This window comes from Bos indicus, chromosome 11, assembly GCF_029378745.1.
Source record: "Bos indicus isolate NIAB-ARS_2022 breed Sahiwal x Tharparkar chromosome 11, NIAB-ARS_B.indTharparkar_mat_pri_1.0, whole genome shotgun sequence".
Taxonomy (NCBI): domain Eukaryota; kingdom Metazoa; phylum Chordata; class Mammalia; order Artiodactyla; family Bovidae; genus Bos; species Bos indicus.
In genome coordinates this window covers 62,881,700-62,897,665 of record NC_091770.1, presented here as the reverse complement: position 1 = coordinate 62,897,665, position 15,966 = coordinate 62,881,700, and the positions used below count along the sequence as shown (strand labels likewise).

Below are 15,966 nucleotides of genomic sequence, written 5' to 3'. Positions count from 1 at the left end.
TGTGTGTGGTACTGGGTTCTGTATGCCTTGGTTTTCCATATGCTTTGCCAAATTGGTTTCCTGACCATGACCTTGTAGTTCAGCATTTCCCTTTTCCTCCACCCATTTCCTGCCTTTACTTTGACCATCAGGCTTCTTTTTCACATGACTCCCACGGTAGTAAGGTATAGTAGTCAGACCCATAGTCAGGAGACCACCCCACCCTTGGTCTCCTGAAATTCGTTTTGGAAAAGTACATTTTCCAGGTCTGTACTCAATAATTGTAATTTCAAACTACAACACAATTTCTAAAATGTCTTTTTTGTTCTGTTCTTAGTAGCACATTTTGGAATAGACCATTTTTTTTTCCTTTCCTTTTATCAGTCCTGGCATTGACATTGCTCTTAAGGAGCTTTTTCAACTCTTACCTGTATGCACATGGTGAGTCCTACAGCTTGTTCAGTCCTCACATCTTCCCTCTGCTTCTGTCCTGTATTTCTGTTTACTTTTATTAGGACATCTCCAGTTAAGTATAACATTGTCACTATTTGACCTCATTATCTTGCATACAAACTTGCTTCAACTACCTTTTTTCTTTCCTGTGGAATCTAATACTCTTTCCCTCTCCCAAAGTACCAACTGTTAGAACTAGTAAGAGAAAACAGTAAAGCAGCCAGATGCAAAGTGAAGTATGCAGAATTCAATAGCTTTCCTGTACATTATCAGTGATAATGATGAAATAAGGAAAATATAATGATAAAAGATATATTTGAAAATATAATGAAATAAAGTCTCAATCACTATAGCCATTAAAGCTATATAATACCCAGAAATGATTTTAAATAATAGGTCTGCAAGACTTATAAATTTTTTTTTGCTAAAGGACTAAATATGGACAGAAACATATTCCTAGGTGAGAAGATGCCAGTTCTCCCCAAGATGATCTGTAGATTCAGTGCAGTTACAACCAAGGCCCTGATGGAATTTTTAATAGAATTTGATGAGCTAATTCCAGCATTTCTCAAAATGTGAATAGAGAAGAATGAAAAGCATAATTCTACCAGGTACAAACATCTACCTCAAATTTATAGTTATTTAAACGTGGCATTGGCACAGGAAGAGACCAACAGATCAAAACACAGAATAGAGCCCAGAAAAAAAAATGCAGAACCAAACTGAATATATGATAAATATAGCATTTACAATCAAAGGGAACAGGACAGACTCCAGTAAACTAGAGAGCACACGAACCTAGCAGAGACCCTCAGATGAGAGACCCGTGTGGTGCTTCTGTTGGAGCAAGAGATTCTCTTAACTGGAGAGGAGGAGTAGGGGCAGGAGAAAGAAATGGTGTTAAGGAGATAAGCAAGGGTCTTCGTTTGTTCTTCCAAAGAGTTTAGGCCTTTTATTCAAGTACCTTATTCATCCTGCTGCTGCTGCTGCTGCTGCTGCTAAGTCGCTTCAGTCGTGCCCAACTCTGTGCAACCCCATAGACGGCAGCCCACCAGGCTCCCCCATCCCTGGGATTCTCCAGGCAAGAACACTGGAGTGGGTTGCCATTTCCTCCTCCAATGCATGAAAGTGAAAAGTGAAAGTGAAGTCGCTCAGTCGTGTCCGACTCTTTGTGACCCCATGGACTACAGCCTACCAGGCTCCTCCATCCATGGGATTTTCCAGGCAAGAGTACTGGAGTGGGGTGCCATTGCCTTCTCCAACCTTATTCATCCTAGCTTAGTACAAATTTTCTCATATATTTTCTTCTATGTGCTTTTATGGTTTGTTTTATTACATTTAGATCTTTACTTCGAATTTATACCCATTCATTATATGAGGTAAGGGTACAGTTTTAATTTTTCCTAACTAAACAGCCAATTATCCCAATTCCATTAATTGAATCTTATTCCACTGCTTTTAAGTGCTGCTTTAAATGTCATCATATATATTTTTCTGGATTTGTTTCTGAACTCCATTGCATCCCATAAATCTTTTTGTCTGTTCCCATGCCTATATAAAATGCACCATCTTGAATAGTCTTAAGCAGCAGAATGACATGATCAGATTTGTAGAGAGATCCAGAGAGCCGTCCCAGTAAAACTCAAGAGATAGCCTCAACCTGAGCTGAACTGAAACAGTTGGGCTGGCATGGTACATGCTGGAATGTGGTGGGTTTCCAAAGAGAAGGGGATAAGGAAGACGCCACAGTTTCTCACTTGGGAAACTGGTTGGGTAACAGTGATACCTTTCACTGAGAAAGGGCATGAGCAGCAGCGTTTGAGAAGAGGATGAGTTCAGTCTCGGACACGTTGTATTTTAGAAACCCATACGACTTCTCACAGGGGAAGTAGAATCAGGCATTTGAATTTATAAATCTGAATGCCATGAAAGATCTGGATGGAAAATACTTGTGAGGCAGATTGACCTTAGGGAGTAGATGAGAGTGGAGAGGATGTAAGTGAGCAGGATAGTTTTTTGAGTTCCTTTTTTTTTTAAATGGGCATGACTTTACTATACTTAGATGCTGACGGGAAGGATCCAGAAGAGGGAAAAGGAAATAATTGATAAGTCCTGGACTCCAGGGTGACTGAGAACAAGAGCCCCAGAGATGTTGGGGTGCCAAGAAAGAGTGCATGTCTCTGTCACTTTCTTGGAGTGGGAAAAGTTAGGAGATTGTAAAGGCTTCTGTTTTCTCTGTGAACTAGGAGTGAGGTTTTCTGCTATAAATAAGGAGAGATGTAGTGGAATGAAGGGTTTGAATGAGGGGTGGAATGCGAAATGTTTGAAACAGCTACTGTGTGGAATGGAGAGCAAGACAGCTAGCACAATGATAGGATTTTGGACATGTAGAGTCCGAATTCAGAGGGACAGTGTCTATGTGAGGTGTGGGTCTGGAGCTGAGGCTTGAGTTCAAGATTAGATCTGGAGATTTGAGATCTGGGATTGTTAGAAATCTTAAATTAAGGGTCTAGAGGAAAAGGAACAGTTGGCAGAGCAAATGGAATCAGAGAAAGAGCCTCCAGTCAAGGATATTGAAGAAAAAACACTAGGAGCAAATAGAAATACCCAGCAAGTGTGATACTGTGGTGGCCAAGGGTTTCAAATAGAAGGGGCAAGTTACTGAATGGAGTCAGTACTGTAGACGGTGGTTCTTCGTCCTATAGAATCACCTGTGAAGCTTTAAGTGAGTACCCAGCCCTCTACCAACCCAAGACCAATTAAATTGGATTCTCCAGGTGGGGCCCTGGCATCAGTATTTTCTTCATAGTTGTAATTTGTAGCCAGGGTTAAGAATCAGTCATATACCAAGAGTTTGAAGACTGAGACGTAATTGGATTTGGCAACTAAGTCATCAGTGACTTTTGAGAGCAGTTTCAGTAAAAGGGTAAGCTGCTGCTGCTGCTGCTAAGTCGCTTCAGTCGTGTCAGACTCTCTGCGGCCCCATAGACGGCAGCCCACCAGTCTCTCCTGCCCCTGGGATTCTCCAGGCAAGAACACTGGAGTGGGTTGCCATTTCCTTCTCCAGTGCATGAAAGTGAAAAGTGAAGGTGAAGTTGCTCAGTTGTGTCTGACTCTTCGCAACCCCATGGACTGCAGCTTACCAGGCTCCTCTGCCCATGGGATTTTCCAGGCAAGAGTACTGGAGTGGGGTGCCATTGCCTTCTCCAAAAGGGTGAGACTAGACCCCAAATTGTAGCAGGAGGGGCTGGATGAGTATACGGAGTTTTGTGGTAAACATAGACTAAATGGAGGGAATTGATGCCACATGGCCCCCATCTTCTTACAAAATAAATGTTGTCAGCTACTATATGAGTGGGGTGTGGATCTATTTGAGATTGTGTGCAGAGTAGGGAAGAAGGTGAACAGATGCTCTGAGGAATATAAGAGACTGCAAAGCCACAGTAATGGCCCAGACGAGTGTGAATTGCATTTTGTAATTGGCCTCTATTATTCATGGTTATTGAGGTAATACATGCAGTGCTGATACGTAGCATGGAGTTGCATCTAAGACAGGAGGTATGTTTTGGAGTTAGTATGTAAGGCAAAAAATGCATTTGGTCAAAGTTGTTCATGTAAATCCTTTAGAAAGGTGTGCAGTGGGGACTGCCATTCTGTCTCCCCAGAGAGCCAGTTTCCCCCTAGGAGCAGTGGAATTATCACTGTTTATTCCACTGAGCACCAGATGAAATAGTTGACTTGTATATAAATAAAATTATATAAAAAATGTCTCTTTACACTAAAACCACACTCAACTTAATTAAATATTCTCATTAAAGAGAAGTATTTGGGTCATTAAGCAAGAATACTTAAGTACTAAAATGGATTATGGGTACAAAAGAATTAGTTTCCCATATCTGCCCTGGGCATACAATGAGTAGAACAGGGGGTACTGTCCTATTCTACCTAAATTGTTATTTTCCAGTTTTTTTTTTTTTTAAATCAGCATATAGTAGTTGAACTTGCAGAAATTACATATGATAATGTAACTCACACTACTATATTTTTTTATTTCTTGCTTATCCAAAATCATCTTGAAAGAGTGTAATACAATGGTTATGGGCCCCGGCCGACCTGGGTTCAAACGATGTTACTGTCACTCACAGTATGTGCGACTTTGGTCACGTTGCTTAATCTCTCTTCTCCTCTGATTTCTCATCTATAAAGTCAGTATGAAAATAATATCTACCTCATAGATATATTGGGAGGACTGGTAAATAAGTCAATCCATGGAAAGCACCCAGTGCTGTTAGAAATTATTACTGTGAGTTGTAATAACAGTGGCGTGTGCTGATTCATAAGTGTGATTCGAAGTTAGGCTAAACTTACATCACAAGGTCAGATTTTTTATTAGATCTTAGACTGTGGCCAGGAGATGAAAAAGCTGCTGGCAAAATTCAGATGTTTACTACCAAAATTGGGGGCTGTATTTATGACTTGTAAATACTCAAACCTGCCACAAAAGCATCTCTCTCAAATCTCAAAATTAAACAAATACATCCTTGACTAACAGGTTACATCCTGATAAAACCATTGTAAGTTGAAAATATCATAAATCGAATAATGCGTTTAATACACCTAACATACTGAGCCTGTCTTAGATGTGCTCAGAGCACTTCCATTAGCCCACAGACGGGCAAAATCATTTCACACAAAGTCTCTTTTATAATAAAGAGTTGAGTGTCTTCTGTAATTTAGTGAATACTGTACTTCAAGTGAAAAACACACAATGGTTACAGGGTCCAGGGTAGTTGTATAGATGGTTTCCCCTATCTGGGAGATCTGGCTACCCCTGCCCAGTATCACGAAAGAGCGTATCACTAGCCCAGGAAAAGGTCCAAATTCAAAATTCGAAGTCTGGTTTCTACTGAAGGTATATTCCTTTCACACCATCATAAAACTGAAAAATCGTTAAGTTGAAGCATTGAAGTCAGAGACCGTCTGTACACCAAGCAACACTCAAAATCATGGTCTTTGCACTAAGATAAATGGCAACTGTGTTGGGAGGTACTAGATTTCTAGAAATGTGGATTTTCTAGATTGTCTCTGTCAAAACCAACAGTGCTGTGTTTTAAAGACAGACTTTTTTTCTTCTATTTTTTACACTGACGTATAGTTGATTTACAATGTTATGTTATTTTTCAGGTGTACTAAATAGTGATTCAAAGGCACACTCTTTTATGTGAAATAATATGATGAGTTGGATGGATTTTTAGACCTTATGATTTTTTTAAAAATTGGAGAGACATTTTAAAAGACCTTCCCTGTTGAAAAGGAACAATGAAATGATGTCTAATGATGTGTTAATGAAATTAAAGAATGACTAAAAGAAGAATGATAAAGAAGTAAGAAGAAAGAAGCTTCATTTTGATAGAGTGGAGGGATTTTTTGATAGAGTGGAGGGAGAAATGTACATTAAGATTAGAGCATTTCTTAGTACAAGGTTTTTCATGTAGTTGAATTTTGTAATGGTCTCTTTCAAATTTGCAGTAATTACTGGCATAAACTCATTACCTCTCTTTTGAAGTATATGTGTCATGTTTGCAGAGATTTTTTTTTTTTTTTTCCAGAATAAAACCTGCAACTGGTAAACGTACCCACTTTCAGAAATTATCTATCTGAGGAAAATAACACCATGTTTTGGCTCAGAAAATAAATAACTAGATTAAACCTCTGAGTTGTGAAGATCCCCTGGAGAAGGGAAAGGCTACCCACTCCAGTATTCTGGCCTGGAGAATTCCATAGACTCTATAGTCCATGGGATCACAAAGAGTCAGGCATGACTGAGTGACTTTCACTTTCACTTTCAAACCTCTGAGCTCTTTGAAACAACTGTACTATATAACTTTATGAATAACATTTAGTTAATGCAAAGTGTTAAAGCATCTCAAAGGAAGAGAATCATTCACCACTTTTTTAAAAAGTCAGAACCATAATAAGTTGAATTATAAATGCCTTCAGTTCAGTTCAGTTGCTCAGTCGTGTCCGACTCTGTGACCCCATGGACCGAAGCATGCCAGGCCTCCCTGTCCATTACCAACTCCCTGAGTTTACCCAAACTCATGTCCATTGAGTCAGTGATGCCATCCCGCCATCTCATCCTCTTTTGTCCCCTTCTCCTCCTGCCTTCAATCTTTCCCAACATCAGGGTCTTTTCAAATGAGTCAGATCATTTTAATTCAGAAGAGCATCATTTACAAGATAAAACAATTTCAATTCTTGGGATGCTTTACCTGGATAAACTGCTCTAGCCTCCATTTTTTCCCTTGGGTTTTATACCTCTGGAATGAAAAGGGGGATTGTATTCCCTATTAGGCTAATATGATAAATTTTTGGTTTACTTTCCCATAATGAAAAGATTAAGATTCTGTCATGTCTTTTGTGACTTCATATTAAATTTAATTCCTTTGGAAATTGCACTAAGTCTGTATATATGAATGTGTATATTGTTTTTATTATTCTGTATGTTTATAAAGAGATTAGATACTTGTTCAAGCAATCCAAAGTATAAAAGTATACCCCCTCTGACTAAAATCCCTCCATTCAGAATCTACTGGCACCATTTTAATGAATAAGCTTCTAATCCCTCCCCCCGGGAGATATAAAGAGATAAATGGCTTCATTAAATAAAGCCACACTAGAAATACTGTTTTGCTTTTTGTTATTTTCAGTCATGGAACTCTTTCCATGTCAATATAGATTATATTTTTAAATAGCAGCATAGTATTCCAATGTGAATGTATATATAATAATTTATTCAGTAAACCATTATTTCCAGACAGACATTTGTACTGTTTTTGTTTGTTCTCTTGGAAATAGTATGCTGCTGGGAACAGCACTTATATCTTTGCACACCATTTTTCTCAGTAAGATAAGTTGATAGGTATGGGCTTGCTGAGTCTAGCAGCATATTAAAACACATGATAGATAGTATTGCTGATTTGCTCTCCAGCGTCTGTACCAGTGTGTGCTCCTAGTAGTGCATGAGAAGGTCTGTTTTATTACACTCAGTTGCTTCTTTCCTAACTGATTCACTTATTCAAAAAAAAAGTGAGTGCTTACTACATGCCAAGGTATACTAAGGTTTCAATAATGAATAATATAGAAAAGATACAGGATTTGTTTGGGGAGGCTAGTATCTGTTTTCTAAACCTTCACTTCTTTTCTTCTCATTAATTTGAATAGTTAAATATTGCATGTTTACAGACTTATTTTTCCTGTAATTTGTTCTTATTTTATTACTACTTTTAGCTTGTTCTATAGTCAGATCTATCTTTCTATGCAGGACTTCTCAACTCTTAAGACCACAAAATTGTTTGCTCATTGGACGAGCTAAAGTTCTTGGTTGGAAAAACAGAAACTGACCCTGTTCTTCGTAAGCCCAAAATGGTATGAGGTGCTCAGAGAATTGCCAGGAAAGCTAGAAACAGGTAGTCCAGAGGAGATGGGTGGCCTGCAGCTGAGTAAGAGCACATGGCTAAGACGGACTGGTAAGATCAACCTTCTCATCCTGAATCTGCTTCTACTAAAATAATAATGTCAGGAATATGTAATCTTTTCTTGCTTTCCTTCATTCCTCTCCCCCGCCCCCTGCCCCCCATGGTAGCATCATTCTTAGGTATATTGTCCCCATGTGGTAGTAATGACAGCCAGAAGTGATTGTCTTACCTTTTTAGCATCCTTGGCAGAAAGAGGGCACTTCTTTACCAATTGTTTGTGCAGAAGTCTTGGATTGAATCTCATTGGCCTCTTTGGGGACACATATGTATCTATGAACCAATCATGAGGGGTGGAATGCTTTGACTGGCCAGCCATAGGTCATGTGCCCTTCCCCTCTACTGGTAGTAGAATCAACTGGATTGAGGAAAAAGGGAGGAGTGGTTCTCACAGAAACTTGGGGTTCTGTTATGGAAGAAGAGGGACAGATGCAGCAAAGCAGCAGATGTCCTCTGTCATCATGATGTTTGACATTTTCAGTAATACTGCATTCTGCATTCTTTCGGAGGAACAGAATTTCGCTGTGCAACTTATTGTTTCAGAAAATGAAAATTTCTTTTTTTATTAAATTAGTTATTTCTTATTGTACATCAGTCACTGTGCTGTGCTGTTTGCTTAGTCACTCAGTCATGTCCAACTCTGCGACCCCATGGACTATAGCCTGCCAGGCTCCTCTGTCCTTTGGGATTCTCCAGGCAAGAACACTGGAGTGGGTTGCCATGCCCTCCTGCAGGGGATCTTCCCAGTCCAGGGATCCAACCCAGGTCTCCCGCATTGCAGGCAGATTCTTTACCAGCTGAGTCATCAGGGAAGCCCAAGAATACTGGTATGGGTAGTTTATCCCTGCTCTGGAACTTCCCGACCCAGGAATTGAACCGGGGTGTCCTGCATTGGCAGGCAGATTCTTTACCAACTGAGTTACCAAGGAAGCCCACAGGAAGAGGAAATATTAAAATCCCAATAAGGAAAGTAAGCTATATCCTTCATTTTAGAGTAGATTGTAGGCGGTAGCCTGTGGGGTCGCTAAGAGTCGGACACCACCGGGTGACTTCCCTTTCACTTTTCACTTTCATGCATTGGAGAAGGAAATGGCAACCCACTCCAGTGTTCTTGCCTGGAGAATCCCAGAGACGGGGGAGCCTGATGGGCTGCCGTCTGTGGGGTCTCACAGAGTCGGACATGACTGAAGTGACTTAGCAGCAGCAGCAGCGTATTGAATAAAAGACAGCTATATAGAGGAGCAAAGAATTGCTTTCTTTTTTTTTTCTGCTTCTTTTTTTATTATATACATTGAACACAGATCCTTAAAGATGCAAGATTCATATCTGGTGAAGATATACATCTTCCTAAAAATCCATTTGTTATTGAAATCTGATTTAGTGTTAAAATATGTTTAGAGGTCCAGAAACAAGGAAAGCCAAAGATATAAAACACAAAAGAAAAATACACATACCCTCAGTCACATAGCATGAAAAACCACTGCTGTGTGTTCCGAGACATTCCTGCAGTCATTCAGAACTGTTTCCCTGTTTGAGTCAGTACTTGCTTAATGTGTTTTCTCCCACAAGTGCCAGTAACACACAGAAAATATCAAGAAACAATGCGGAGTAGTGAAGCAAAGAAGGGTTTTGGAGTCAGCCGAACTTGAGTTTCAATCTGATCTTAAATGATGTGACTTCAAGCGTGCATCCCCATCTGACAAATGATGTAATATCTATCTCATGAGTTTAAAGATTTAAGTGACACAGTTTGCATAACAACAGTAACTATTATTATTATTGCAATTTAGAGTTATTATGTGGGGAAAAGGTAACATGCTTTCAGAAAATCCATTGCGTCAGTTAGCAAATTCAGAGACAGTTGTGTAGATGAAAGAAATACGAATGTGCACTGGAATTTTCTTTTAGAGTGTAGGTATTGCTGTGGTAAACCTTGGGGTGAAAAGATTGATTTACCAAAGACAGGCTCTGATGTGCTGATTTGGATTTTTCTAGTGTTCAGGATCTGTGAGAAACATCCTATACGTTTTCAGGTTCCAGGAAGAACAGCAGCAGCTCCAAGTGCCTGGTGACTATGCCATGGTCCAGCACCCTAGAAACTGAATGACTTATCTGTGGAGTGAGCCCAGTCTGGCCCAGCAGCATTTGAACTCAGGGTCATATTTTACTTTGATTAACACTTTCGCTTATTGATGAGCTTGTTGTTTCAGCACTTTGTAGTTGAATGATTTACACAAAGGCTTTATCTTTTATTTGTTGTCTAACTATGGAGTCTAGCAATAATTTTATGACAGACCACATTTGGCATGCCTAGTTATTCAGGGAATTTTCAAAGAACTGTAGTGGGACTTTTTAGTCACACATCCTCTCTGTTCTTAGTCATCCATTCCTTTTATGGTAGTCATTAGCAAATATCTCTCAACCACTTCTATAATAGTTAACAGTGTAAGCTCTCTGTTGTGTTGGCTGTTTTGAGCTCTGTGTACTTAATTATGAGGCAGTCAGCATATACTTGTGAAAACATAAACTAAATGTTGGTATATTCTCTGCATGGTTTCTTTTTACAGAACTACAGTTGTAAATACACGCATTAAACTAGTTCAAAATCATTAATTAAAAGATTTTTCCCATATACATAGTTTTGGGGGTTACTATCTTTTCTCTCCTTCAGTTGTACCCCTTACCTGAGTGTGATAAATTACTTTTAGAATTAAGGAAAAAGAGAACTGAAAATCAGGGTGATTAGAGGTTTTATTTTATTTAATAGGGAAACAGACATTTTGAAATTCCAGGTGATCAGAAGCACCTTTTCCATTTAACTGCTTGACCCTAACGGCCTGGTCAAATTCCAGTGTTGCACAATTGTATTCTACCTTCCCTGAAACCTAGTAAATCTAATTGTTTGGCTGCTCCCTATTTCCTTAACTTTAAAAACTGTTTATAGGCTATGCTCTTATTAATAGTAAGTGTACACCAAAAGCAGAACTTGGCACCTTCTTTAAAAACTTTCACTCCAACTCCTTCTTCCAACCCTCTACTTTCTTCCCAAACTCACAGACACATTTCTCCATACGTACTCAGTAGCGTTCTTTTCTGTATATCCAAAAGACGTTGGACACAAGGTCTGAAAGCTGCACCAAGGGTAATAATTAATTAAGGTGAGAAAAGGAGATACTGGGCAGGACCTTGCTCCTGATGTCAAGAAAGTATTACAAAGTGCTCTTCTTGGCTCCTTGCAGGCCCCTGACTCAGCATATCCTGAGTTAAACTTGCTAACTTGCCCCAGCCTCTGGCTCTCCCGTTATGGCATATCTCTCCATCCTCTTATCGTCTTGACCACATCCCAACTCTTCCTCACACTCCCTATGCAATGCTCTGAGCTCTTGGTGGTGTGGGAGTGGTCCTGGCAAGCCCCAGATCCCAGTGAACTCATCCAGCAACCAATAAGGGCATCCATTCATGTCAGTTTGCTCCACAGATATCACTGTCTTGATAATTGTGGGTCTGGTTTGAACAAGTTTGGGAAATACCACTCTATAGGATAAAATATTCTCTCCCATAAAGACTGTGCCAAAAATGACCCCGACTGACTTCTGGCTTCAGCTCCTCTGATTTCCCACAAGTGCATTTTATGTTATAATCTCATCAGACAAGTCTCAGTACTCTAGTTACACTTGGCTGTTTCATTCCCCTGTCAGAATTGGCTCATTTTGTAGTTGCTTTTCCTTGTTTCTGCCATGTGAAATTGTGTTCACCCTTTAAGCACAACCTGAATATTATGTCTTCGTCAGCCCACTAGGTGGGATTAATAGCGTTTTTTTCTGTGACTCCGGAGCTTAAGCTTTTTAACCACTAGACTGTGTGGGCCAGTAAATCTCTATTGCTTGGAGTCAGACTCCCTGAGTTCAGATCCCAGCTGTACAGCAGCTGCCTGACCTTGAGTGATCACATAAACCTTCGAGTACTCAGTTTTCTTTTTTGTAAAGGTACATCATAATAGTGAGTAACTCATGGAGTTTCCCAGGTGGCGCAGTGGTAAAGAATCTTCCTGCCAATGCAGGAGATGGAAGAGATGCCAGTTTGATCCCTGGGTCAGGAAGATCCTCTGGAGGATGAATTGGTAACCTGCTCCAGTATTCTTGCCTAAAAGATTCCATGGACAGAGGACACTGGTGGGCTACAGTCTGTGGAGTCGTGAAGAGTTGGACATGACTGAGCATACAGTCACTCACTCATAGAGTTGCTATGAGGATCCTTTCTAAAAAAAATTTTTGCCCGTGCAGCACAGCACGTGAGATCTTCGTTCCCCACACAGGGATCAAACCTGTGCCCCCCTTCAGTGGAAATGTGGAGTCTTAACCACTGGACCACCAGGGAGGATTAAGTGACAGGTAATTAGTGCTTAGTAAATGTTTTCTTACAATGATTATTTGAACTTCTGATATATTACTATGGTGCTTCTGATGGTGTGCCCTTTGCTGGGTTGTTAACTCCTCAGAGAAAGGGGCTGTGCCTTACTTTTGTCCAACGTCTGTGATAATGCTTGGTGCTGTTAGTAGTGGCACTAATGGTGCTGGTGGTGCTCTGTAGATCTTCCTTTGTATCAGGTACTATTCTAGGAAGTTTGTAAAAGTATCTCCTTCAGAGGGTTGTTAAGGTCAAATGCCCTGGTAACCACATTATAAGGGAAATTCTATTGAATCTGCTTAACTGATGAGGAAACTGAGGCACCTTGTCTAAAGCTACAAAACTGGTAAGAATAATAACCAGAATTTGGACCCAGGCAACCTGGTTAGATGCTGTGCTCTTAACTGTTACACTAGGCTCCCTAATAAAATGAGCCAATTTGGGCAGGGGAATGTAAGAGCAGAGTGTATCTAGGAGAAGGGGGTGGCAGAGGATGAGCTGGTTGGACGGCATCACTGACAGAATGGACATGAGTTTGAGCACACTCTGGGAGATGGTGAAGGACAGGGAAGCCTGGCTTGCTGCAGTCCATGGGGTCGCAAATAGGCAGACACAACTTTGCAGTTGAACAACAACAACAATACATATAATTGAAGTTTTAAGGGTATGGGGAAATAGACAAAATACAGGACAAAAATAGCCAACTTTGGTGAAAATGAAACCTACAGACTCAATAAACTAAATGAACCTGAAGGAGAATAAACACAGGGAAAACCACACCAAGCTACATCATAACCGAATTGCTGAAAACCAATGATAATAATAAAACTCTTAAAAGACACCAGAAAAGAGTCATATATACACAGTAAAATTTTCTTAAGTATCACAAACTCCTCATCAGTAACTACACAAGCAGAAGACAGAAACGTCTTTAAGATGCTGAAGGAAAAAGCAACCAATATAAAATTATATACTAGGTGAAAAATCCTTCAGAAATGAAGACTAAATACCTTTAAACCAACAAAAGGTGACTGAATTCATGGCCAGCAGACCTGCACACCAAGAAATGTAATGGGAAATTTTTCAGGCTGAAGGAAAAAGATCCCAGATGGAAAATTAGATGTCCATAAAAGAATAAAGAGCACTGAAAGTGGTAAATAGGAAAGACTTTTCTCCATTTAACACTAAGGGGGAAAAAAAAAAAAAAAACCCTGTTTAGATAACAATTGACTGTTTAAAACATCGATTTTATTGTGTGGCATGCAGCTTATGTAGAAGTAGAATGAATGACTTATTTGTCAGTTACAAGTTTGGTTATGATCTTTGTATTTACTTCAGAAACATTCCTTTGAAAGATAATTAGTTATACTTAGGGGAACCTCCACAATTTCTATGTTACTTTCTGTATTTTGTCTTCAGTTTTGAAGATTTTTGTATAAAGTGGGTGATGAAAAGTTTGAGCAATAATAAAAGTTCCAGGAAGATTTAGTTATAGATGTTGAAAAATGCATGTTGGACATTTGTAGACTTCATTTGTAAGAAACATTCTTTCATAGTACACATTTGCTATGAGGTGTTATTCAGTACTATAGATTAGCAAATATCTGCCAAAAGAAATAAAAGTGTATAGAAATGAAGTCACCAGCATAGCAAATGATACACAATTTTTAATAGTTGATTGCTTCAGTTATCTTCCTTGGTGGTTCAGGCAGTAAAGAATCTTCCTGCAATGTAAGAGATCCGGGTTTGATCCTTGGGTCAGGAAGATTGCTGGAAATGAGAATGGCTATCCACTCCAGCATACTTGCCTGGAGAATTCAATGGACAGAGGAACCTGGTGGGCTACAGTCCATAGGGTAGCACAGAGTCAGACAGCACTGAGCGACTGACACTTTCACTTTCACTTCAGTTTTCAAATCCATTGATAAATAATCTGTACCACTATTTGTAGTGTTACTTAGTGACAGAATTTTGATGAAACAAAAGGTAAAAGGTAAAGCAAGGTAAAAATGTGTAAGAACTAATTTTGTCCTTAGGAAAATGATCTTAAATGTTTAATTTTATCCAGAGCACAAGATTATAAATCACTTAATTGTACTGTTCAGCAAATTCTAAATACAAGCCCAAAGGAAAAAATAAAATCAAGTAAAATTCTCTTAATCACTAAGTATTTGGTTAATTTATATTCTTTCTTGACTATTCACTATCTGATAGTTTTATTCATGGATTTATACAGATTTTATCTTTTGCTTATAAAACTGTAGTATCAAATGACATAATCCAACCCCCTCCTTTGGCTTCCTTTTGCTCTTCATCTTTTGAAACACCTCAGTGCTTATGAGCCTCCCAGATAGGGGAAGCAATACTTAAAACCAAACCAGTCAGTTCTGCCACATTCTAAGTGTTTTTAAAAAGTTTCTTAAGGTGCCGGTGGGGTGGAGGAAGGTTATATAATGGTAAAACCACCAAGATTGAAATTTTAGGCTCATAGGTGAAACTCAATATCAAATTCTAATTTTTAGCTTTGCTTAATCAAATCTCAGCTTATAATATGCTTGTCCACCTGCTTCTCCAGAATATTTTATTTCTGTTTTTGATAATCTTCCTTCTGAAGTATGAATTTTCACCCCAGGCAAAAGATTTGTAGTTAACAGACTGATAGGGCCGACTCAAGGAAAACTTTTTAAGAATTCCCTTCCTGAGGGAGTTTTGATGGTTTGATTAGATAGGGTGCAGTGCTCAGAATTAGAAGGAAACTTTTTACTGGCCCAGAGAAGAGCCAGTTTTAAGGACGGGAGTATCATTCTTCTGGCCTGTTGTACAGTTTCAGCTCTTAGGAATTCTTTAAATGCTGTGAATCCCAGGGATTAAGTGTGACAGAGTAATAGTTACACCCGTTATTGTTGAGAATTGTTTGCACTCTTGTTTCCTATATGCATGTCCTCCTACATTCTTTGAGTTTGTTGTATTTGACAGCTGTGCATCAGCAGAGTTTTATAGTTCAAAATAAATAGAATGTGCTATAGCGGTAACTGTATTTACTATAATTTTCTCTCTTTTTTACTCTCTGGTAGGAGGGTTTGTTTTTGTTTGTTTGGAGCTGTATTTATTTAAAAAAAAAAAAGTGGGAAATAAACACCAAGCAAATTTGAATTCTAAGATCTATTGTTATAGTGGAAGAAGTCCAAATCCATTATAAATTACAAAAGAGATAAAATGACCATCCACACTCTGTTTTTCCTTTTGTTTTAATGAGTGTTTCCTTGTTCTGAGTTTAAGTTCTCTACTTCGGCTTTCCCTCTTTCTTCTTATTATACTTAGGTGTCTCCTCCTGGGTGAGGCAGTTGTTGATTATTTCTTCTTTACATTAAAACAAACAAACAAACAAAGAAGCCATGCCCTTGCTAGAACCTAGCTTTTCTTCCTAAGGTTTATTTGGGAGATAGTGTTTTTAAAAATCAATATTGTGAAATCTGTAAAATTTCCAGTAAGATGGCTTTCTATCAGTGGGCACTCATTATTTGTTAAATTAAATTAAATGAATTCTTGCGTTTACATTTAGTGCAGAATTGAGAAATAGCAGATGGTAGAA

At 39.0% G+C, this 15,966-nt stretch overlaps 1 protein-coding gene across 5 annotated transcripts in view; it reads left to right on the top strand.

Moving 5' to 3' along the window:
- Positions 1–15,966, top strand: part of SERTAD2 (SERTA domain containing 2) — a 116,212-nt gene that overhangs the window by 33,635 nt on the left and 66,611 nt on the right. For 2 of the 5 annotated variants that reach the window (XR_011569306.1, XR_011569305.1), the window contains exon 2: positions 1–15,966. This exon is cut by the window's left edge; it is cut by the window's right edge and continues 38,189 nt beyond it. The exons of the other annotated variants lie outside the window; for them this stretch is intronic. The gene's annotated coding sequence lies outside the window, so the exon portion shown is untranslated. 5 annotated transcript variants of the gene reach the window in all.